General features: G+C 47.9%; 1 long non-coding RNA gene across 2 annotated transcripts in view; it reads right to left on the minus strand.

The window, feature by feature from the left end:
- Positions 1–15050: 15050 nt before the first annotated feature.
- Positions 15051–22255, minus strand: part of LOC142021672 (uncharacterized) — a 39900-nt gene continuing 32695 nt past the window's right edge. Inside the window, exons 3-4 of one of the 2 annotated variants that reach the window (XR_012647740.1) lie at positions 21048–21222; positions 15051–18216 (exon numbers count right to left, since the gene is read on the minus strand). This is a non-coding gene — a long non-coding RNA (uncharacterized LOC142021672). The remainder of the gene's footprint in view (positions 18217–21047; positions 21223–22255) is intronic. The other variant, XR_012647739.1, reaches the window with a different exon arrangement.

A 22255-nucleotide genomic window follows, 5' to 3' on the forward strand; every position in this document is an offset into this window, starting at 1 on the left:
CACCTCTTGCATTATGTTGTGTTATTTGCAGAGCTTAGCCCAGAGGTGCTGCATGGAAGAACATGATACCAGGCAAACAGGCAGCTGGAAGTCTTGGAATGAAGCAATATGCATATGCTGGTGAGTTTTTGGCCCAGGAAACAAACACAGTTACAAATACAGTTGCCACAGTACTTAAATCACTTCTGCATGTCCACATTATGCTCCTTGTGATGGTAGAATCACATCATTATGCAGCTACTGGGTGAGGCAGTGGCTACAGAACTTTCATATTCATAAGGCCACTTTCATAGAGCTTTGCAAATTGCTTTCACCAGAAGCACAGCAAAACCAAAATAAGATCTCTAGTTGAGAAGCCATAGTGTATATCAGCCCAAAGTCATTCCAGGGGTGTGTGTACGTGCATGTGTGTGTGTGTGTGTGTGTGTTTCACATCCCTGAGCAACATGGCTGAGTTGACTTACCTTTAGAGCTGAGACCTGACCTTACAAGAACTCAGTCAACGGAATTACCCCGCAGAACCAAAACCCCTTCAAAGGGTGTATTCAGTCTGTTTCTGTTCAGACTAACTGGACCAACAAACCTTTACAGTAAATTTAACAGCGACCCCGGTTCTTATGAATAATATGATTTTAGTCCCTATGGCAGGCGATTTTGTGATGATGTGATGTTGCATATGAGTTGAGAAGGGGAGGGATGGGGAGAGACAACCACACACAATGTCCTGGACTCTACCAGAACAGGCACTGAACTGCAAACCCAAAGACTGAGGGTGTTTCTGTGCTATGGAATTATAGCAACCTAACCTGTCAGCATCCAGTTGCCACAGTAGGTAAATCACTTTTGCATGTCCACGTTGCTTTCCTTGTGATGGCTGTGCATGTTCAAGTGGAGCACTTTTAACAACTGTACTGTCCGTGTGAGTCATGAGATGGATTCTGAAAGCTAGTAATAATCAAAGCAATGCAGTGTCTACATTGTTGATATAACGACATTGATCTTGACTTGATCTCTTGTGAGGAAGGAGTTATTAAGTTGGCACAGTGGAGCAATTACATTGGTGGGAGCAAAATTTTAGTGTGGAATGTGAATGTAAGGTGTCTTGTGTTGACCTAATTCTGAAGTGTAGACCAGGCCTAAGTTTAAGTCCCAGCTTTTCCTCTAGCTCCTGTCACTGTAGCTATGTACTTTACAGCCTTTATTATGAACTCAAACCTAATATTGCTACCATGAGGTGCAACATTTACTAATTTCACTGATAACATTGGGCTGCTCATACTCAGTTTTAAAGTAACAAATCACAAAGGAATTTCTTGTACCCAGGTTTCAAAGTAGAAACCAGTTTTCCAGCTATCATATTCCTCCTTTCCACAAGTAGGATCTGGTTCCTATGTTGTTATGCCAAAATCCTCAGTGTACACCCAAGATGGGTACAGCCACACTTCTCTCATGGATGGGCTCTCTCTCATAATCATTGCATTGAGGTCATTCAGCTATGATCTTTCCCCCTGCTTATGGAGAGTGTTAACCTTCTCCCTGCCAAATTTTGGACTCAGTCTATCCACTGCCTCCACATAAAACACTTAAGGAAGTTCCATTTTTTTCTACCTTGATCCCTTAAAATGACATAGGGCAGTGAAAAAATGTTCTAATAAATATTACATGATTGCAAAAGCCGCTTCTGCAAGCCCATGGGAGAAGGACATTGAAATAAAAAATAGGCCTGTGACAGCAGTCAAATTGATTTTTATGCTTTTTTCAGCTCATTGCAAACCACATATTTCATAATATAATAATTTACTTCCTTTTGAAAAATCATCATGTCCTTTTCTTAAAAGCGCCAGCCCTGAGTAGATTCACGTTTTTGCTGCTGACCCTGTCAATTTACATCTGACAGGTACGTCTTTTCTGCCCAGGGTAACAACTAGACAATAGAATTAACAGGACACACCAAAGTCTTTATTCTTCCCTACTATGTGGGCGACCTTTTCACTGTTTTCTCATGTGCTCTCTTTATGTGACTTTACACATTTCATTCATTGTTTAGGTAGGGAGCTAATCACAGATCTGCACAACCATTGCTATATTGGCTGTATCCTCTCTTCTAAAAGCCTGTAACTTTCTGACACCTCCAAGTCTTGCCCTGGAGCTAAGGTCTAGATCCACAACCGGACTTAGGCATTATGACACTGAACATCACAATGCTTAGTTTATAGGAACTTAGGAAAAGAAATCACAGGAGCAGCATTGCAATCCACAAAGCCTAAGCTAGGTGCCTAGGCTGTTTATACCACCTTAACTACACAATCCACACCTACCTCATGAGAGATGGTGATGAGGGGGTATGTTCTAAGCTCTCTCATGGAGACAGGCTCCTAACTCTGCTTGCAGTCTCTGAATTGGGGTAAGAGAGGCACTCTACCACCTAAGTTGTTTGCAGCACCTGAGTTGGGCTGCTCAATGACTGCCTAGAATTGCAGAAAAGAGCTGGGGCAAAGAGGGAGAAGGCGGAGGAGGAAGCCCTCCTTTGTAACCTGTCACTGAATTGTTAGCATACTCACCTGGAATACAGAAGATCTGTGGTTCAAGTACTCCCTCTTCCAGGTGAGGAAAAGGGATTTGAAGGGGTCTTGGCCGCTTGTCTTGCGATTGCCCTACCTAACTACAGATCTATGGGATATGCTGATGGGGTCTTCCTCAACCTCTTGTTTAAGTAATTCCACATTAATTGGGTCAGAGACAGCAAGACTCTTTGTAGTCCAGTGGTGCAGACACTCACCTGACAGGAGTAAGATCCAACGCGAGCTCCATAACCATTGGGCATATGTCTACAACAGAGAGATCTGCCAACAGAAGTTTCCGTCGGAATATATCTTCTGAAAAATCTTCTCTTGACAGATTGCGGCCAGACTGCCAAGCACATTGAAAGAGACAGAACGGCCAACCACAAGCACAACAGACAGGGCTGCCCGGTGTCCCAGATCGGCTTTCTGTGGACAGACTCTGTTGACAGAAGCATTCTGCCTCAAGGTAGAGCAGGAGAATGCTGTTGAAAGAAGTGCTGCAGCTTGTTGAATTACTGTCAACAGAATGCCTTGGGAATGTGGCCACTCCATGGGTTTTGCCGACAAAACTCTCAAGTGTAGACATAGCCTGTGAGAAAGGTTATGAAAGAAGTCCTACATCTTGGCTGTGTAGATTTAAGTAGTCTTTGAGCATGTGGATTGGCTTGGCATGTAAATTCAACAGAGAGGCACCTTCTGGTTTGTGGATTGCTCTTGTGGCTTCAGTGTGAGATAGAGGTCAAGAGTGAGTCTGGTGTGCTTAGGTGCCCGGGCATAAACAGGCACCTAGGGAACTTGTAATGCTAAAGTACAGTAGTGTCTACAAACAGTATTTAGGCACCTAAACTGGGGGATTAGATGGTTAAGTACCTCTGTGAATTAATGCCTGAGACTATGTCTACACAGCAGCATTATTTCAAAATAAACTATTCCTGAAGAGATTTTTCCAGAATAGCTTATTTTGAAATGTAAGGAATGTGCTAGCAGGAGCTCAATACTGCTGAAGGATTTGGGGAATGTGACCTTTAGAGATCATTTGTATGAAAATGCAAAGGTATGCACATGTAATGCCTTGTAAACAAAGCCTGATGGGAGCTGGTGAAGCAATGATATTTGTCTATTGTAAACAAGATGTTGTTGTAAAGTCAAAATTTATGCTATCACCCAGTGTAAGAATTGTGGAGTCCCACCAAAGCTTGAAGGTGTTGTGAGAGTACAGGGCAGTCTTCACTGCTGTGTAAGATATGTATCACAAAGGGCTTCCTCCATCTAAGCATTATGAAAAAAAGGAGGGGGGAAGGATAGTGATTGAACCAGGTGGCCAGAAGCATTTTGGCTATACAGCTGTAAGACTGGTTTGACTAGTTCAATGTTCAAAGGTAGACCTAAAGATGGGTCTATAGTTATTCTGTGAGAACCCATCTTGGTGGATACTGAGATGCTGTGGCTAAGCCCAGAGCGGAATACCACTAAGAGCTGAAATCACTAGTAGCTGAACCTATGGAGAGCTGGAATCACAGGGTTTTGCCTACAGCAAAACCAACAAGACAGAAGCAGGTGACCAGCAGCCATCTGGTAGGAGAAGTAGCGGATAGCCAGCAGGCATGACCAATGGATAGCCAGTAAGAGAAGCAGTGGGAAGCCAGCAGGAGTGACTAGTGGGCAGAAGGTAAGAGAAGCAGCAGGTGACTGCCAGCCAGCCAGCAGGCAGATGGTAAGAAAAGCAGTGGGTGGTGGGTGGGGCCGCTGGCAGGGGAAGCAAACACTGAGCCAGCACAAAGGAGGCATTGCTTCAGGTTCAATGAGGTAATGCATCAGGGTGATATGTCAGGACCTGCCTGGACTGGACAGAGTTGTAAGTGGGGTATTTGAAGGGGGGTTCGGAGAAAGTTTGAGTGTGTGAATTGGCTGTTTACAGTATTGGACTGGTGAGCCTAAGAGGCAAAGGACACTGCTCAAGCCATTTGAGCTGGGACAATTACTTGAGGATTGGTAATGAAATCTGGGTGTGGTATTTTCCAAGCTTATGTCATGTGACTTTTCTGCCTCTTTCATTAAAAGTTTCTTTTCTACTCTCAGACTCTGTGGTTGTGAGTGGGGAAGCATTGCCTCTCTGAGACGCCCAGGGGTGTGTGAATTCCCCAGGCTACTGGATGGGGGCTCGATCCAGTTCTATGTGAGATGGATGAAAAAGAACCCCAGATGTTGAACTCAGCCCTGGTTGCTGCCAACGACTTCCTGCAGAAGGGTTACAGAAAAAACGTTGCTACACACTAAATGCATTTTGAAATAGTGCTCAACCCACAGCTCTGAAGCCTCGGGCAGCTCTTTGAGAGAAGAAATGCAGCTCCTGCCCCTAGCCGCACATCAAGAGAATTTACCACCACTCTGCACACATGTACCCCATTTGGAAGGAGAAGTGTGTGGCAGCAGAGGTGGCAGCTCCAGCGAGTTGCTGATACTGTGTGTGTCGGGGAGGGCTGGGGGTGTCTGGCTCTGGGCGGGGGAAGCTTAGAGTTAAAATTGGGGGCTGGGGGTGCCTGACTCTGGGCGGGGGAAGCTTAGAGTTAAAATTGGGGGCTGGGGGTGCCTGACTCTGGGAGAGATGTGGGGAATTGGGTTAGATCAAGGGTGGGGGTTCTTGGCTCTGGACAAGGGAGAGGGTATCTATCTATCTATGTATCTATCAACCATAGATATATATATTATATATCTGGAAAGAGAGAGATAGATACAGTAAAATAAAGAAAAAATGAGTTGCAGATCAAGTTAGATGAGGCTATGATAAGGTGACTGCAAAATTGGCTGGATAACCATACTCAGAGAGTAGTTAATAATGGTTCTCAATCCTTCTAGAAAGGTATAACAATTGGGCTACATCTACACGTGAAGCCTACATCGAAATAGCTTATTTTGATGTAGCAACATCTAAATAGGCTATTTTGATGAATAACATCTACACGTCCTCCAGGGCTGGCAACGTCGATGTTCAACTTCGACATTGCGCAACACAACATCGAAATAGGCGCTGCGAGGGAACGTCTACACGCCAAGTAGCACACATCGAAATAGGGATGCCAGGCACAGCTGCAGACAGCGTCACAGGGCGGACTAGCGCTTCCGGGGCAACAGCTAGCCGCTCCCTTAAAGGGCCCCTCCCAGACACACTCAGCCTGCACAGCACGCGGTCTGAGGAGCCATAGGCACACAGACCCCGGGCGATGCAGGCATGGACCCCCTGCAGCAGCAGCAGCAGCAGCTAGAGGTCCACCCAGCCCTCCCAGCAGGAGCAGGGCTTGCCCTGATCCATGCCATGTGGGAGGCAGCTGAGCACCTCCTTGCTACACCGGAGGAGGAGCTGCCCCGAGGGCAGCAGGGCTCAACCCCCAACCCTGCAGCACCCCGCACCCACCCCCACCTCACACGCCGGCGGCTGTGGAGCTACCCCACGAGCACCGACTGGTGGGAGCGGCTGGTGCTTGAGGAGTGGGACGACGACTGCTGGCTCAGGAACTTCAGGATGAGCCAGCAGACATTTATGGAGCTCTGCCAGTCGCTCACCCCCACACTCAGGCACCATGACACCACCATGCGGCGTGCCCTCCCTGTGGAGAAACGGGTCGGCATCGCTGTCTGGAAGCGGGCCACTCCCGACAGCTACCGATCCGTGGGGCAGAAGTTTGGTGTCGGCAAGGCCACCGTCGGGGCTGTCCTCATGGAGGTAAGAGAACCCACGGGGGGAAGGCAGGGCAGGGGAGGGAGGCCCGGGCAGAGGAGGGCAGGGGAGCGGAGGGGAGGGGAGGGCAGAGGAGGGCAGGGGAGGGCAGGGCCGGGCCACGCACACCCTGCTCACCCCTCATTGGTGCTGTCCCATGTGCTTTCCCTGCAGGTTGTGCGTGCTATCAATGCCATGCTCCTGCACAGGCTCATGAGGCTGGGGGACCCAGATGCCACCATCGTGGCCTTTGCCACCCTGGGCTTCCCCAATTGCTTTGGGGCTCTGGATGGGACTCACATCCCCATCCGTGCCCCGCATCACAGTGGAGGATGCTACATCAATCGCAAGGGCTACCATTCTGTGGTCCTCCAGGCCTTGGTGGACAGCCGGGGCCATTTCCAGGACATTTATGTGGGCTGGCCTGGCAGCACCCACGACGCCTGGGTATTCCGGAACTCGGGCCTGTGCCGCCGGCTGGAGGCGGGGACCTACATCCCCCAGCGGGAGATCCCTGTGGGGGACACCACCATGCCACTCTGCATCATCGCAGATGCGGCATATCCCCTCCGGCCCTGGCTCATGCACCCGTACATGGGCCATCTCTCCGCTAGCCAGGAGCGCTTCAACCAGCGCCTGAACCATGCGCGCCAGGTGGTGGAGCGCTCATTTGGCCGCCTGAAAGGACGCTGGAGATGTCTCCTGACCCGCATGGATGCGGGCCCCAACAACATCCCCCTGATTGTGGGTGCCTGCTGCGCCCTGCACAATTTGGTGGAGAGCAAGGGGGAGGCCTTTTTCCAGGGCTGGACTGTGGAGGCCGGCAGGGCCGACGTGCAGCCACCCGCTGCCCTCAGTCGGCAGGTGGACCCTGAAGGGACCCGGGTCTGGGGGACCCTGTGGGCCCACTTCAATGATGAGGCCACGGGGTGAACTCTGCCAGGCCCCCCACTGCCCACCCCTTCCTCCACAACACTCCCTGCCCCAATGCCCACACCATGGAGCACCCAACCGTACCCGCCTCACACTTTTCCTGGACAAATGACAGCACGCACTTGTGGCTGAACTTAAACTGCTTTTTCTTTTAGAACTTTTTTTTTTAAACTATAAATAAAACAAGAACAAACTATATACAACGTGTGGAACAAAAGTAATGTGTACAAATAAAATAATAGTAATAAAAAAGTTTGTTCAGTAATAAAAAGAAAACCAGGGATGATAAAGGGGAGAACTATTTACATGGGGGGGGAACGGGGCAAATGGGGGGGCACAAATTAATAAGTCCCAACTATATACAAGGGGGGGGCCACGTCCCGGGCCCCTCGCCCCTAAAGTCCGGTACTGGGCGTGGGTGGCCGGGAGCCCCGCCGTGGCCGCAGCCCTGTCCGGGGCTGGCTGGGAGTGGGGCGGACCGGAAGATATGCCCAGCGAGTCTCAGGTGGCTCCGGGGGTCCCTCGGTGCTCCGGCCCTCGGTGATGGGTGGCGGGGTGACGGCGGACGGGACAGCGACGGGCGGAGCAGCTGGTGGTGCGGCGGGTGGAGCAGGCAGGGTGGGCGATGCGGCGGCCGGCGCAGCATGGGGGGGCCAGGTAGTCCACCAGGCGGTTGAAAGTCTCCATGTAGGCCCCCCATGCCTCTTGGCGCCAGGCCAGCACCTGCTCCTGCAGGTGCAGGTAGTGTTGCTCCACCCGCAGGTGCTGCTCCGCGACCTCCAGCTGCCGACGGTGGATGGCCAGCAGCTGGGGGTCCGTCGCCGTCGGCTGGTGGTGGCGCAGGGTCCGCCATCTAGCCCGCCGTGGGGCCAGTTGGTCCTCGGCTGAGGGCCTTGCCTGGAGCAATGGCCCCGGAGGGGTCTCCGGGACCACTGATGCCTCGCCGGCGCTCTCTTCCGGTCCTTCCGATGGTGCAGGTGCGGGACACAGGAGAGGAGGGGGGAAGAAGAACGGAGACAGGCGTTAGTGTGGGCCCCGAGCCGTGGCCTTTGTCCCCCCAGCCCTGTGCTGCAGGTTCCCCATCCCCGTCCCTGGGAGATGCTGCTGTGATGGATGGGGTTCAGGGGTCCCCCTGCACTGCACCCCGTCCCCTGGTGGGAGCGACTCTCACTTCACTCCGCAGGGTCTGACAGGAGAGGTTTCTTAGGCCACAGATGCCCAGTTTCTCCCAGGAGTGACAGCACCAGCTGTCAGAAGAGACAGTCCTTCCAACCCGTCCTGGGGAGAAGACCCCAAGGGGTGCCCCTCTGGGATGCAGCTTTCCCCCTCCTCAGGCTGGCTGCCTTCCAGCTCTCCCTTCCCCTAGCCTCTACCTGTGGCCCCCGCCCTCCCGCCCCCAATTCCAAGCCAGCTCGGCTCCTTCCTCCTCTTTGTTCAGGGCAGAGGTGTCACCTGCCAGCTGTAGCCCCAGGATCCTCCTTTGCCCCTGGGAGCTATTCGGCTCTTGTTGCTCATATCCAGCCTGAGTCTCCCTTTTGCACTCCCCCCACTCCATCACATGCTGCTGCTGCTGCTGTTGCTGCTGCTGCTGCTGCAGGGTGTCCCACCCCCTCCTCCCGGGGGCCCCTCAAGTTTCCGCTCCCCCCTGCCCCAGGGATGGGGCATGGCACTGTCGTGCGGGGCGGGGGGGGCAGGGGCTGATGCACTGCTGTGAGGGACATGGCCCTGCAGTCCTTGGGGCCATGGCCATGTGAGCATGTGGGGGGCCCTGGACACATATCTATTACCCCCCGCCCCTCAAGCCCAGGGGTGTACACCAGAGGGGAGTACATACCTGTCGGTCCACTCCCACGGTCCGGAGATCCCCGGGGGGGCGGAGGCCTGGCTGCTGCTCTGGGATGGCAGGAGGAGGATCTGCAGCCCAGATTCTGCAGAGGAGGAGCCCCCCCCCCCCTCCTCCTGCCGCGATGGCCCGGGGGGGAGCTCCGGGGGGGGGGCCCCCGGGGTGCGGGGCTTACCTACGGGGCGGACTCCGGCTGAAGGGCCTGCTGGGGCTCGTCGGCCAAAGTATCAAGGGTGGCCGGAGGGGAGGAGGTGTGCCGGGGGCCCAGGATGTCCCTGAGCTCCCTGTAAAAGGGGCAAGTGACGGGGGCGGCCCCAGATCGGCCGGCCGCATCCCGGGCCCGGGCGTAACCCTGCCGCAGCTCCTTCACCTTACTCCTGACGTGGTCAGGAGTGCAGGCAGGGTGACCCCGGGCAGCCAGGCCGTTGGCCAACCGAGCGAATCCATCCGCATTCTGCCTCTTGCTCCCCATTACCTGGAGCACCTCCTCCTCGCTCCAGAGCCCCAGCAGGTCCCACAGCTCGGCCTCCGTCCAGGAGGGGCCACACTGCTGCTTGCCCGCCTGGCTGGGCTGGCTGCCCTGGCTCCCCTTGGGGGGGGTCCCCTGGGGGCGCTGGGGCGGCTGCCGGGCGGCCATTGATGGTCCTGTGGCTGCTGAGGGACGTGCAGGCTGGCCGCGTGTCTGGGCTGCTGCCTGCACATTCCCTCAGCTTCCTGCACAGGAACGGAGGGGGAGGGGACCTTTAAGGGGCCGCTCCACGTGGCCACCATTGAGCTGAGGGGATGCAGAGAGTGTCTCTCAACCCCTCAGCTGATGGCCGCCATGGAGGACCCCGCAATTTCGATGTTGCGGGACACGCAATGACTACATGGTCCCTACTTCGACGTTGAACGTTGAAGTAGGGCGCTATTCCTATCCCCTCATGGGGTTAGCGACTTCGACGTCTCGCCGCCTAACGTCGAAGTTAACTTCGAAATAGCGCCCGACGCGTGTAGCCGTGACGGGCGCTATTTCGAAGTTAGTGCCGCTACTTCGAAGTAGCGTGCACGTGTAGACACGGCTTTGGGGCTCTGCAGGGGTCTGTTTTGGGACTGGTTCTGTTCAATATCTTCATCAACGATTTAGATATTGACATAGAAAGTATGCTTATTAAGTTTGCAGATGATACCAAGCTGGGAGGGGTTGCAACTGCTTTGGAGGATAGGGTCATAATTCAAAATGATCTGGACAAATTGGAGAAATGGTCTGAGGTAAACAGGAGGAAGTTTAATAAGGACAAATGCAAAGTGCTCCACTTAGGAAGGAACAATCAGTTTCACACATACAGAATGGGAAGCGACTATCTAGGAACGAGTATGGCAGAAAGGGATCTAGGGGTTATAGTGGACCACAAGCTAAATATGAGTCAACAGTGTGATGCTGTTGCAAAAAAAAGCAAACATGATTCTGGGATTCATTAACAGGTGTGGTGTGAGCAAGACACGAGAAGTCATTCTTCCACTCTACTCTGCACTGGTTAGGCCTCAGTTGGAGTATTGTGTCCAGTTTTGGGCACCGCCTTTCAAGAAAGATCTGGAGAAATTGGAGAGGGTCCAACAAAGAGCAACAAGAATGATCAAAGGACTCAAGAATATGACCTATGAAGAAAGGCTGAAAGAACTGGGCTTGTTTAGTTTGGAAAAGAGAAGATTGAGGAGGGGACATGGTAGCAGTTTTCAGGTATCTAAAAGGGGGTCCTAAGGAGGAGGAAGAAAACTTGTTCTTCTTGGCCTCTGAGGATAGAACAAGAAGCAATGGGCTTAAACTGCAGCAAGGTTAGACATTAGGAAAAAGTTCCTAACTGTCAGGGTGGTCAAACACAGGAATAAATTGCGTAGGGAGGTTGTGGAATCTCCATCTCTGGAGATATTCAAGAACAGGTTAGAAAAATGTCTATCAGAGATGGTCTAGACCCTACTTTCTCCTGCCATCAGTGCAGGGGGCGGGACTCGATGACCTCTCGAGGTCCCTTTCAGTCCTAGTATTCTATGATTCTATTACTCGGCTGGCTCTCCACCCTCTTCCCCCAGCCAATCCCATGGCTTGGGCTGCAGAGGTGCCGGTACTCAATATCAGCAAGTACTGGCACAAAAAAGACATATAAAAAATATATGGTATGTGGCTTTTTATACTCTATTCACGGATATTTTGTGTTTTCAACTCTAACTTTCTTACCACCCCTGCAATAGAGCTTATTTCAAAATAGATCCATTAGACACACTATGGTCTGTTTTGAAATAGGCCGTATTCCCTGTCTACACAGACCCTTTTTTAAAATACCTATTTTGTAACTGGCACTATTCGTCATGGAGGCTGTGTTTACACATGTCCCCTCCTTTTAGAGGGGCCATGTTAATGAGGCAGTTCAGATGATTCTAATGAGGCACTGACATGAACATGCAGGGCCTCATTAGCATAACGGTTGCCGTGCATGATTCAAAAGTGCTACTTTCAGAACACATGCCACCTGTGTAGATGGGGGCCTTTTGAAAGGATCCCCAAACTTAAAAAACTCCTTCTTCCTAAAACCAAATAGGAAGAAGGGGTTTTGAAGTCAGGGGGTCCTTTCAAAAGGCCCCTATCTACTTGGTGGCGTGCTTTCTGAAAGTGGCACTTTCGAACCTCACATGGCTGCCATTATGCTAATGAGGTGCTGCATATTCTTATCAGTGCCTCATTAGCATCTTCTGAACTACCTCATTAACATTCGCCCTACAAAAGTAGGGAGCATGTGTAGACACAGCGGAATGAGGTTTAGCTATTTCAAACTATGGTAACCGGTATTTACAAATTATTTCAAAATAGCGGTTGTATTGTGTAGATGCTCACAAAATAACAGCTGTTAGTTAAAAATAACTTTGCTGTGTATTCATAGCCTAAATGATCAAAAGTTGTGCACTATTCAGGATTCAGTACCTCACATCATGTGTCTGGTACCATCTCTAAAGCATTTTTAATGGACCCCTAGTTTAGTCTATACATTTTCATCCAAATTCTTTGAGGAAAAGAGTGCTTACAATAACAATACACCTTTTATATGTCATAGACATCCTGCTCTATGGTGTACTTCTGCTTTGTCCCCTGGGAAGCTAATATGAAGGGAAAAGGAGGTCAGGAGAACTGGCAGTATTTTAAAGAGGTCTTATTGAAGACACGTGAACAAACCAGCCCGATGTACAGTAAGAAAAGCAAATATGGCAGGCAGCCAGCTTGGCTTACAAGATAAATCCTTGGCAAGCTTAAAATCAAAAAGGATGCATATAAGAAGTGGAGATTTGGACAGATGACTAAGGAGGTATATAAATATATCGCAGGAGAATGCTGGGAGGTAATCAGGAAAGCAAAAGCACAATTGGAATTGCAGCTAGCAAAGAATGTAAAGGGCAACAAGAAAGGTTTCTAAAGGCACATCAACAATAAGAGGGCTATTCGGGAGGGTATGGGGACATTACTGGATGAGGGGGGTAGCCTGGTGACAGATGATACAGGAAAGGCTGAAGTATGCAATTTGTTATTGCCTCAATCTTTATGAACAAGGTCGGCTCCCTGACTACAGCACTAGGGAATGCAGTATGGGAAGGAGGTGGGCTGCTCTTGGTGGGGAAAGAATGGGTTAAGAGCTATTTAGAAAAGCCAGAAACACACAAATCCATGGATCCAGATTTAATGCATCCAAGGGTACTGAGGGAATTGGCAGATGTCATTGCAGAGCCTTTGATATTATCTTTGAAAACTTGTGGAGATTGGGAGAGGTCCTGGATGATTGGAAAAAGGCAAATATAGTGCCCATGTTTAAAAAAGGAAAGGACAATCTAGGGAATTATAGACCAGTCAGCCTTACCTCAAACCCCAGAAAAATCGTGGAGGGAATCCTCAAGGAAGCTGTTTTGGAGCACTTTGAAGAGGGGAAAGTGATCAAGAGTAATGAACATGGATTCACCAAGGGCAAATTGTGCCTGACCAATCTGATTAGCTTCTATGATGAGGTAACTGGCTCTGTGGACATGGAGAGGTCAATGGATGTGATATACCTCAACTTTATCAAAGCTTTTGATACAGTCTCCCACAACATTCTTGCCCGTAAGTTAAGGAAGTATGGACTGGATATGTGAACTGTAAAATGGATAGAAAGCTGACTTGATGGACAGGTCCAATGGGTAGTGATGAACGGCTCAATGTCTGGTTGGTGGTTGGTTTCAAGTGGGGTGCTCCAAAGATCAGTTCTAGGGCCAGTACTGTTCAACATTTTTATCAATGGCCAAGATGAGGGTATGGACTCCACCTTCAGCAAATTTGCAGGTGACATTGAACTAGGGGAATAGTAACAGAGTCTGTTACACTGTTCTCCATGTTAGTCTGTACTCCAACAAAACAAAGCAGCAGAAATGTAGCACCTTAAAGTGCTACTAAACTGGGGGTTCAGGTAGATATATTAGAGGGTAGGGATCGGGTCCAGAGTGACCTAGTGAAATTGGAGGATTAGGCCAAAAGAAAGTTGATGAGGTTCAACAAATAGCAGTGCAAAGTCCTGCACTTAGGGTGGAAGAATCCTAAGCACGGTTACAGGCTGGGGACTGACCACCTAAGTAGCAGTGCCCCAGAAAAGGACTTGGGGATTACAGCAGATGAGAGGCTGGATATGAGTCAACAGCGTGCCCTTATAGCCAAGAAGACTAACAGCATATTGGGTGCATTAGGAGAAGCATTTCCAGCAGATCTAGAGAAGTTATTATTCCCCTTTACTCTCCACTGGTGAGGTCACATTTGGAGTATTGCATCCAGTTCTGGGCCCCTCAGTATAGAAAGGATGTGGATGCATTGGAGAGGGTTCAGCACAGAGCAACAAAAATGATTAAGGGTCTGGAGCATGTGACCTATGAGGAGAGGCTGAGACATCTGGGCTTATTTAGTTTGCAGAAGAGAAGACTGAAGGGCGATTTGATAGCAGCCTTCAACTACCTGAAAGGGGGGCTCTAAAGAGGATTGAGAGAGACTGTTCTCAGTGGTGACAGATGGCAGAACAACGAGCAATGGTCTGAAGTTGCAAAGGAAGAGGTGTGGGTTGGATATTAGGAAAAACTATTTCACAAGGAGGGGGTGAAGCACTGGAATACATTACCGAGCGAAGTGGTGAAATCTGCATCTCTAGAAGTTTTTGGCCAAGTCTACACATACCTCTCCCTTTTGGAAGGGGCATGATAATGAGGCACTTTGGAACAGGTTGATGAGGTGCTAACATGCATATTCAGCAATTCATTAGCATAATGGTGGCCAGTCATGCTTTGAAAGCGCTGCTTTTGAAACATAGACTGGCTGTACAGATGCAGGCACTTCTAAATAAACCCCACACTTCGAAATTTCCCTTTTCCCAATTCATTTTGGGAATAAGGGAATTTCGAAGCATAGGGTTTATTTCAAAGTGCCCGTATCTATACAGTCAGTCTTGTTTCGCAAGCAGCACTTTAGAAATGGGACTGGCTGCCATTATGCTAATGAGGCACTGAATATGCTTCTCAGCACCTCATTAACCTGTTCCGAAGTGCCTCATTAACATGCCACTCCCTTTTGGAAGGGGCATGTATAGACATGGCCTTTAAGTCCTGGCTTGACATAGTCGTGGCTGGGATGATTTAGTTTGGGTTGATCCTGCTTTAGGCAGGGGGCTGGACTAGATGACCTCCTTAGGTCCCTTCCAGACCTATGATTCAATGCTGCTTTTTCATAATACTGCCTTTTTTATGTTTATAAACAGCCGAACTGCATTTGTAACACTCACAGGAGATTCTAGAGCCATAAGCACAGCTTGTGATTTGAATCTGTGGTAAGCATTATGAAAAGTGTGGGTGGGACGCAAGTAATACCAAGGTTCATGATATGACATTGTGTTCATGTTGAGGCAAGTTAAAACCACTGACACAGGCAATCAGAGTCTACTGAGGAGTTAGTTTTGGAATGCTTTGATTCTGTTTGTCATAAACTTAGATCCTGATTACCAAAATGTAGAAGCACTACAGAATGGGTAAGCAGAGGACAATTCAAGTGTTTTATTGCTTGTCATTGTTAATAAGTTTACTTAGAGTAGAATGCTGGAACGTAGGATTCAAGGAATAAGTTTTAGTTGTCCCTCTAGGTCAAAAATCAAATAAATCCAAAAACAAGTGACAAAATTCACACTTTTCCTGATGTGTGTAGAATGGGCTGGGTTGAGCTGGGCTGAGCAGCTCCATATATACATGCCATTTCAGTTCCAATTGTTTCATAGTCAATATAGTTAAATGTGCATTTAAACAAATCTATGCACTAGTAGTATCAAATATATTCTTATGCTCTACTAAAAGGTATTACAGGTTGGACCTTTCTGGTTTGGCACCTTGAGGACCTGAGCCTTCCTGACTGAGGGAGTTTGCCAGACCAGGAGACATCAGGCCACTCTGTGAAACCCACTCCAGCCAGCGGGGCTCTTTGTTTTCTGGGCCACAAAAATTGCTGGACCAGAATGTTCTGCACAAGAGAGGTTCAACTTGTATTTTAAAGTTGTGTATATGTACAAAAGGTTCTTCAACTGATGCATTCCTAATATCACATGCAGTAATACAGAAAGAAAACCAAAAGCATAGAGCAAAGCAAGTTTAAACTCTGTAGCCTTTAGATTTTAATTGATATGAAAAAACCCACAATCCATAGGTCTGAGAATTAAGAACATACAATGAATCTAGATTCATTAGGTAAACCAGAACTAACAGAGAAATTGTGTGGTCAATATGCAAAACTGACTTATAGGAAGTAGACTAAATTATTTTAAAATTTGCACAGTGCCCTGCAAGAGCTAGACAGGGTTATTGTCCTGGCCTTCATGATCAGGAATATATCCAGATGTTATGGAATCCTGTCTGGATGAATAACTATTACAGACTTCTAAGACCCAATCCTTGATGTTGCACAGTCTAGGCCAGCAATGGGCAACCTAGGCTAGTGAGTGGACTGTATGAGTGGCCTTCCTTCATCTCACTGGGCTGCAAGGTCATTGTAACCAAGACAGTCTCCCAGGACAGAGTAGTTTAGCTAACTACACATATGTACCTAGAATTTCAGGGTGTGCTGAATAAACTGTAACACTGCTTTGACTAGTATCGGAGGGGTAGCCATGTTAGTCTGGATCTGTAACAGCAACGAAGGGTCCTGTGGCACCTTAGAGACTAACAGAAAAGTTTTGAGCATGAGCTTTCGTGAGCACAGAATCACTTCATCAGATGCTTCATCGTTGCTGTTACTGCTTGGACGGGATGCAGAGGGAGCACATACTTTTTGCGATCAGTGTTTTGTGCATTCAGCACACAAACTTCACATGCCTTTGCTTAATGTGCATTTTACTTTAGTAATGCCGATAGGAAAAAAAACTAACCAGATGGAAACCGGAAGAATCTTGCAACTCTGCCTGCAGGCAGCAGTAAACATAGACCACACCTAGAACACCAATGGACTACATGAGACTTGCTTTGACAGTTGAGAATCATGTGGCAATTGCTCTGTGGAAGTTTGCAATGTCGGGCCTCCACTGGTCAGTGGGAAATCAATTTGGAGTGGGCAAATCTAGAGAAAGGGCTGTTGCCCTGCAGGTAGCCAAGATGATCAAAAAACTTCTCCTGTGAAACTTAGTGACTCTAGAGAATGTGCAGGACACAGTGGATGGATTTGCTGCCATGGGGTTCCCTAACTTTGGTGGGTCCATAGATGGAATGTAAATCCCCATCCTGGCATGAAGCATGAATCTTTAGGCATTCTGGTCTCCTAGAAGGCTCCAGAATGGTACATTCTTCCCAGAACAGAAACTCAACATTGGGGGTGTGGAACGCCCATAGTGATTCTCATTGACCCTAAGCAGGGTTTCCCTTGCTCCCTTGGTTCACGAAGCCAAACAGAGGCACCCTGAACCCAGTAAGCAGATCTTCAACTACAGGCTGAGCAAGTGCAGAATGGTGGTAGAATGCTTTTGGCCATTTAAAACCCAGGTTTAGGTGCCTTCTGACCCACTTACACCTCAGTGAAGAAAACGTTACCCTTGTCATTGGGGCCTGCTGTATTCTTTATAACATCTGTGGGGGCAAAAGGGGACAATTTCATGCCACTGTGGGGGCAGGGGCAGGGGCAGAGGCAGATCTCCTGGCCAAAAATCATCAGCAATCAAACACATGGGCAAATAGGAGAACACAGAAAGAGGCAATCAAAATCAGAGATGCCCTGAAAACCAAGCTTATGAATGAGTGTGAAGGGCATTAAATAGCTTTCCTGCCTCATGTCCATGCTATTTCCTTGCCCTTTATGATACTACCCCCAACTGCGTGACAACCCTCATCACCACACCCAACCCTAAAACATGGACTCCAAAGCATGTTAGGTAATAGATGAAACTTTCCCTCTCTAACCTACAATGTTTTTATTTAGGGGGCCCTGATGGCAGAGTGTAGGGAAAACAAAAGGATAATAAACTCATAGTTCATATGTCAGCCTGCTGCTGATGGGTCATTCCCTGGGGGTGTAGAGTGCGGGGTTCTCTGTGACCTTTTCCCCACTAGTTCTGGGTCCCCAGTGAGAGGAAGGGGTGGAATGTGTGGTGGGAGAAGGTATGTAAGCAGGGGTATAGATTGGACAGAGGGGGATGCAGAGCCCCAAGCAGGGGAGGGGATGGATTGTGTGGAGGGAGGTCGGGGGGGCCTGGAGTGGCCAGGGGATACTGGGCCCCAGCTTGGGGAGGAGAAAGAACGTGGAAAGGATGGCATGTAATGAGGGTGCCCTGACCAGGTGAGGGTAATGAGTATGGATAAGGTGGCATGTAATGAGGCATGTATTGGACAGGGGGTGCAGAGTTCATTGAGTTTGATATCTGAAGCATTGCTCCCATGAGCTCCATGTGCCTGGTCATTACTGACAGAACTGAAGCATGCATTTCTACTTAATTGTCCACTATGTTTTTCCTTTACTCTCTTAGCTCCTCTTTTTCCTTTCCTGCCACTTCAAAATAATCTGCTATCATATCTTGACATGATTTCTTCCTGCTCCACATTTGTGGCCCCCTCATTTCAGTGGGCACTGGGGCGTCTCCTCCGGGTTGCAAGGTCATTTTCTGAAAAGACAAAAGTTGAAATATTAAGGGCATTGTCAACAGCAACATTTTTATCTTTACTCGGAATAACGAGCTTACTGACAGAATAAATGGCTGTCTGTCTCCATGGAAGGACATATTGCAACTATAGGGTCACTCTGTGGACTCTTGAGGCTGAAGAATGCACGATTCCTAGAAGAATGATTTAACCTCTTCTGTAGCTGACGTTTACCTTCAACACAGTGGTAAACTATCTTCCATTCACAGTAAAAAACTTTGCCACGTGTCCAATCATCTGCTGGCTCAGGGAGAGAGAAGGGGTTCCTGTATATCTGATTGGCTGCTGGCACAGCCGGGGGGCATGCTGGGGGGGGAGAGGCCTGCTACATGGGCTTCTTAGAACAGTGCCTGGATTTTAAAGCAGACTGCTCAAGGAGTTTAAAAATCATTAAAAGTCACTGGAGGTGCATACATGAACCAGGGCAGGGTCTGACTGCCCACAGGCCCAAAGGAGGGGCAGCTACTGTGTGTCCAAGCAGATGCTGGCCCTGGGGGGAGGAGGTGGCTGCAGCGTGGGCTTCTTAAAGGAGCACCTTGATTTTAAAGCTGCTCCATGACTTAAAAGCCAGTCAGGCTGCAGGAGTTTTGGTCTGTGCTGGGTGGGTCGCTGACCAAAAATCACTAGTGACTCACAAAACTTCCCATGTGTTCAGGGTTGCCAAAGGAGACATCAGCCTCCTCAGAATAAGAGAAAGGGATAAGGAAAGACTGTTAGTTCTGTCTGGGTACAATCCTGAAAAATTTGCGAAAACACTCTGAGGGGCAATGATTCCAATGACAGTCAGCTGGTCTTTTAGCCCAAACAGTACAGGTGTCTGCACTAAGCTTCAGAGGTCCCAGGTTTGAGGACCCCTCCACCCTGTGGGCAGTTACACAGAGGGCCTCATCCATGATTTCAAATGACTTTCAGCTTAGGCTTCTTTTAAGAAACTTTATTAAGTCTGATTTTCAAAAGTGAGAAGGAGCCATAGCTCCTACTGATTTCAGTGGGGGCTACAAATGCCAAAGTGTGTCTGAAAACTACTTGTCGTATTCATAATATCCTCTAACAATCAGTGCCAAAGACTGACCATGTGTTGTGTGAAAAAGTATTTCCTTTTGTTGTTTTAAACCTGCTGCATAATAGTTTCATTATGTGACCCAGGCTCTGGTGTTATGCAAAAGGATAAATCACACTTTCTTATTCATGTTCTCCACACCATTTATGATTTCATAGGCCAGTATCATATGTCCCCTTTGCCTTTGGTGAGTGCAGGGACAGTCTTACCCCTCCCCATAGCAACTTAGCTGGAGGAACAAAGTGGAGCTAAGTTGCTCCACTTCCCCTCCCACTGCCGCTGAGTGCTGAATGGGAGAGGAGACAGACCACTGTGGAGGGCACCAGGTCACCTGGCTAGTCTCTTTGCCAGCTTCTGACCAGTCCCATGCTCCTTCTGCCCACAGCATTAAGGGGCTCATAAACCCTCATGCCCCCATGTGTTGCCCCTGCTCATCCCTCATCTGTCCAACTTTTCACTTCTTGCAAACTTCTGGTTTTTGTTGAAGCTTACTGAAGATTTCTGTGTTAGGCCAAGCTGGCTGCCTGCCATATTTACTATGCTTTCCGCAAACTGGAAGGTTTTTTCCTCTGCCTTCAATACAACTCTTTTAAAATACAACCAGGTCTCCTGGACTCCATTCCCCATCACATCAGCCTCCCATGGGATCCTGCCCATCAGTTTCCCAAGAGAGTCAAAATCTGCTCTTCTGAAGTCCGGGGTCCATTTTTTCCTGCTTTTCTTTCTTCCAGTAGGTGAGTGACACTGGAGCCAGAGAGGGGCTTGGTTGATGGTGGGTGGAAAACACCCTCTAATTTTTCCCCATGGATGCTCCAACCTTGGAACACCCATGGAGTCAGGGCCTATGATTGTGTTAAGTATCTCTTCACAATTTACCCATTCAGTAAAAAAAAACCTGAAGCAAAATAGCATTAAACTCCTCATTCTTATTCCTATTGTACATTATTAGTGCTTCTTCCCTGCTAAGTAAAGGACCAACTTTCCCTTGTTTTTCTCTTCCTCCTAATGTATTTATAGAATGTCTCCTTGTTGCCTTTTATGTCCCTAGTTAAATGTAACTCATTTTGTACTTTAGCATTTATGGTTTTATCCCAAAACACGTGTTATTCTTTTGTACACTTCCTAAGCCATTTTAATTTGATTTGACCATAGATCATCTCCTCAATGATGTTGACTTGTCAGGTTGCTTTTCATAGCATTGCAAACAAGGAGTTAATTCCTTGTCACACTCAGCTAGGCACCTTTTCAAATGCTACTGGGAATGTGGAGAGAGGCAGCCAGCTGAGGCACTGGCTATAACCCAGCAGCTAAATCTGAATGGCCAGCAGGAGCTCCCCTAGGCATTGCTGACAGGCTGACAGACAGCAAGCTCCTTATTACAAAGGCAGGGAGTGCAGGAAGTGAATGGCAGGGAAGTTTCAAGAGTTTATGGCCCAGAACGCTATTCCCCAGTTTTATTCCCTTCAATGAGCAGGGTGGGAAATCTCATCACTGTGTTGTCTGCAATATAAATTTCATCCATTTTTACTGGGGAGTTTGGATTAGTAAACAGTTTTATTTGGGGGACTCAGTTGTGGCATATACCAGACTAGAAACCCAGCCATACAGATGCCTTTATATCCCAGCTTTATGTCCCTTCAGCTGCCTCAACACACCCATATGTGCAGATCCAAATTCAATGTCATGAGCCAGCTGGTTGACTTTTGTTCTTTCTAATAAAGAAAACCCACTCACAGCTCACTTGAGAACTGTTAGCAACTCCTGTGCAGTAGGTGTAGAATTAGTATGTTCCTGATGAGTCAATTGGAAGTGCTTGGTTCTGTATTTTTCATCTTTCTGTTGTCAGCTCTGTTTTAGTTTCCTGCTTAGTTTCCCCATAGAAATGTTCCGTGTGGCAGGGAAGATAGTCCTAGAGAAAAATAAAGCAAAGCACCTGGGAATTTATTTAGTCTTCAAGGATACATTTTTAAAACTGTTTTCTAGGCCATCCCAAAATTAATAAAAATGTGTTAAAATATAGTTTCTATATAAGTGGAAAGGAAATTGGTAAGTAAAATGAAAAATTACTCAGACTTTAAAATGACTAGCCACAGAAATATATAAAATAACATCCCTTTCTAGTTCTACAAAGACTGCATTTAAAATGATGTTAGTCACCGTAACACAATATTCCTCCAAATCTCCACCCCACATCTTTGAAAATAAAATTCACTCAAGTGGCCTGCAGCTATCACAAGACGGTTTAAATAACACAGTTCAAATGAAGCCTGGCAGAGAGTCAATGATTTGAATCACCTTGTTAAATAGCAACGCAAGCAGCTCAGTCTTTTTGAATACAGCAATTACTTCTTCTTTTAAAGATGCTTTTTTGTGCTTATTCATGTATATATATTCACTTTAATTGCCATATCCGTTCAGTTTTCAAAATTTTCCCTGTAACCGATACACAGATGACATCCCATTAGCTAATGGAACATGCAGACCCACGTCTGCTGATGATGATTGTGTCTCATGTTGCTCTTGAACATCTGTAGGAATTAAATTATCCTACAGAGATTTTTTTGCATCTGCTTAAAACCAAGGCAAAATGTTAAAGGAACAGGAACATTAGCAGGGTTCAAATACTGTTCCAGGAAAAGGTTGTGCAGGGCATTTAGCTTAATAGAATCCTGCAAAAAATTCAGAAAAAAGGTTTTCTGAGTAGAGATCAGAAATAGCACAATTCTGAGCTGGTAGTTGCTAGTCCTTAGCTCTTGTTTTCTTTCATTTAAAACTAAAGCTGTTAGGAACTCCATCTAGGGTCCACAGATAGACCTGCTTGGAGCACTTCGGAGAAGCAGGGCCCAAAATAAGAAACTCGAGTGCTCTTTTGGCTTTAAATGGTTTGTTTGTTATGTGCAACCAATGCATTAAGGAAGAATGAAGTAGCTGCTCTGAGTAAC

Source organism: Carettochelys insculpta, chromosome 16 (genome assembly GCF_033958435.1).
Source record: "Carettochelys insculpta isolate YL-2023 chromosome 16, ASM3395843v1, whole genome shotgun sequence".
NCBI classification, from domain to species: domain Eukaryota; kingdom Metazoa; phylum Chordata; order Testudines; family Carettochelyidae; genus Carettochelys; species Carettochelys insculpta.